Raw genomic sequence first — 3,301 nt, 5'->3', positions numbered from 1 at the left:
TCACCTGTTCTCACCTGGACTCACCTGTTCTCACCTGTTCTCACCTGTTCTCACCTGGACTCACCCGGACTCACCCGGACTCACCTGTTCTCACCTGTTCTCACTTGTTCTCACCTGTTCTCACCTGTTCTCACCTGTTCTCACCTGGACTCACCCGGACTCACCCGTTCTCACCCGTTCTCACCCGTTCTCACTTGTTCTCACCTGTTCTCACCTGTTCTCACCTGGACTCACCTGTTCTCACCTGGACTCACCTGTTCTCACCTGTTCTCTCCTGGACTCACCCGGACTCACCTGTTCTCACCCGGACTCACCTGTTCTCACCTGTTCTCACCTGGACTCACCCGGACTCACCTGTTCTCACTTGTTCTCACCTGGACTCACCAGGACTCACCTGTTCTCACTTGTTCTCCCCTGTTCTCCCCTGGACTCACCTGTTCTCCCCTGTTCTCCCCTGGACTCACTTGTTCTCACCTGTTCTCCCCTGGACTCACCTGTTCTCACCTGTTCTCCCCTGGACTCACCTGTTCTCCCCTGTTCTCACTTGTTCTCCCCTGTTCTCCCCTGGACTCACTTGTTCTCACCTGTTCTCCCCTGGACTCACCTGTTCTCACCTGTTCTCCCCTGGACTCACCTGTTCTCACCTGTTCTCACCTGTTCTCCCCTGGACTCACCTGTTCTCACCTGTTCTCACCCGGACTCACCTGTTCTCACCTGTTCTCACCTGTTCTCACCTGTTCTCACTTGTTCTCCCCTGTTCTCCCCTGGACTCACCTGTTCTCACCTGTTCTCCCCTGGACTCACCTGTTCTCACCTGTTCTCCCCTGTTCTCCCCTGTTCTCACCTGTTCTCACCTGTTCTCACCTGCTCTCTGGTTCTGCAGGTTTGCTAACAGAGGAGTTGTGGATTCGGATTCTTTCTTCCATTGTAATAAAAACTATAATCAGTGACACCTTTGACTCCTTAGCCTGGGTTTGAGCCCTGACCTCGTGGGGCCTTACCCACTGGACCACCTGGGACACAGAGACAGACATGTTACCTGTCCATGGAGACGAGCAGCTGAAAACTGAACAACAAACTGACCGTAACTGAAATACAATCTACAGACAGGAAGTCCATCAGGGCAGTTTGCTCTGCAGACTGATGGAGGGGAATTTTCTGCACATGCTCAGTCTGAGCCTCTGTCTCTGTCAGTGCTGAAGGTGGTCCAGAGGTTAAAACGTCGCCTGGAGACAAACTCGTCTCGTCGTGAATTTCCGACTTCATCACAGCTTAGGTTCAGGAGGACAAAGCACAGGTGAGTCCAGGTGGGTGGAGCTGGCTGGCTTGAACAAAGTCAGTTTAGCATTGTAATCTTTGACCTGTTACTTTTTATTCATACTAAACATTTGAATCCTCAGCAAACTGGATCTGTTTCTGGACCCAGAGTCTGCTGTTCAGAAGACACATCAGATGAGCTCGTTTACATCCTGCTCTCCTCTCTCAGTGATCTCTAAGACGACCTGAGTCACAATGCATTAAAGAAAAACTGTCTGTCTGACTGACACACCGAGAGCCGAAGATCAGCTGTCAGGTCTCTGAGGACACGAGGAAACAGGATGAACTCTGGGGTCTGCAGAGGTCTGTGGACGGAAAGGTGTCGAGTCCTGCTTGACCGATGACATCATAAAGAACACACTGAATGTTTACTGAACCAGTGACCTCTGCAGAACCACAGATACATTACTGTGCACGCTGGAGGAAAACTTTATTAACAGCTTGTTAACAAACGAGCCGTCAGACGAGGCGTTCAGGGCTAACTTGTTTTTTATTTGCACGTCCAATTAGTGTTAACAAACCTAACAGAGAGGTTAGCATCCAGGTCTACAGCAGGGGGCGCTCAAACACACTAAAGCTCCGAGGACATCAGACAGGAAGGAAACCAGCAAACATCTTCACATCTGTACAAATCTACAGTCGGTCCGCAGCCGAGGGCAGCAGGGACTCTGCTCTTCATCCGTGACTCAAAGTGAAATATTTCAGTTCTTCTTCTGAGACGTTAGCAAGCAGATTTAAGGTGGATTAACTTTAAAATGTGCTTTAAACAAACATGGAGAACAGTCATCGTTAAAAAAACTGATTACAAAGAAAATATTCAAAATGCACTTCTTTAAAAAACACTCTGATCAGCTGTAACAGCGCCACCAGCAGGCGGGTTATATCATTACTGCAAAGATATGTTCACAGGGAGAACCTGTCACAGCGGTGAGTCAGAGGGTCGACGTGGACGAGGAGAGAAAACACACTGATGACAAACAGAGAGAAAGGAGGAGGGGCAGCTGGAGCCATGTTTACACCTGACTTCATTACCTCATTATCTGGAGATAACACACACACACACACACACACACACACACACACGTTCTGTTAGAGCATTATCCTCAGACACAGCTGGACCCCGTCAGTCTGTTTCACATGAATATCACTGATTTCATACAAGAGCTCAACAGGAGGACGACAGATAGCTTCATACTAGCATCTTAGCCTTGTGCTAACATCTTAGCCTCTTGCTAACATCTTAGCGTCTTGCTAACATTTATGCCTCAACACAACATTTAGCCTCTTTCTAGATTCAGTGTTTACTATGTGGATTTTCATCAACACTAAATCAAACAGGTCGAATCTCACACACTAGCTTTGATGCTGTTATAGGTGTAGCTGTTCTGCAGCTAACCTACAAAGCTAACGTTAGCATGCTAATATCTTAGCATCTCAGAGCATTAGAGGTAATATGGAATACCTGAAACTTCATAATAAATGTGAATAAATTAATAAATCCGAAAGTGAATCGAAACTTCGTTTGACTGATTTCAAAGTAGCAAACGTTTTAGGCTAGACATCAGTTAGCTTAGCATAAATAAGATATCTCCCCAACCTTTAAACTGTATATAAAAAAAGATATATCTGTCATATTATGCTAGCCAGTGATGCTACAGTGACTTCCTGTTTACATATTCGATACTTCCTGTTAGACGTTTCCTGGTAACAGATTTACATCACTGAGGTCGTTATTAGCCCAGACGTTTTTCAGGTCAGTTTTTAACTCGTTACTTTTATCTGCGAGCTGAGGAAGGACGTGACGCTCACACTGAGGGAGCTGCTGTGATAACGAGGTAATGAAGTCATCAGGTCTCACACATCGATCAGCTGATCAGCTGCTTCCTTCAGAGCATGTTCAGGGTTTGGTCAATTAATTATCATTCATGTTACAAACAAGTATTTTACATGGTCTGTCAGTCTGCTCGTCTTCCTGAACAGGAAG

The 3,301-nt window shown here is 46.7% G+C and overlaps 1 protein-coding gene across 1 annotated transcript in view; it reads right to left on the bottom strand.

Moving 5' to 3' along the window:
- Positions 1 to 1,788: 1,788 nt before the first annotated feature.
- The window catches only part of LOC138606723 (synaptotagmin-11-like), a 12,478-nt gene continuing 10,965 nt past the window's right edge, over positions 1,789 to 3,301 (bottom strand). The window contains exon 4 of the mRNA XM_069679152.1: positions 1,789 to 3,301. This exon is cut by the window's right edge and continues 1,054 nt beyond it. The gene's annotated coding sequence lies outside the window, so the exon portion shown is untranslated.

The sequence above is a fragment of the Semicossyphus pulcher genome, unplaced genomic scaffold (genome assembly GCF_022749685.1).
Source record: "Semicossyphus pulcher isolate SPU_LCO1_2020_fin unplaced genomic scaffold, fSemPul1.0.p SCAF_30, whole genome shotgun sequence".
Lineage (NCBI taxonomy): Eukaryota > Metazoa > Chordata > Actinopteri > Labriformes > Labridae > Semicossyphus > Semicossyphus pulcher.
Note: the sequence above shows the minus strand (reverse complement) of the source record. Positions and strands in the feature narration are given on the sequence as shown.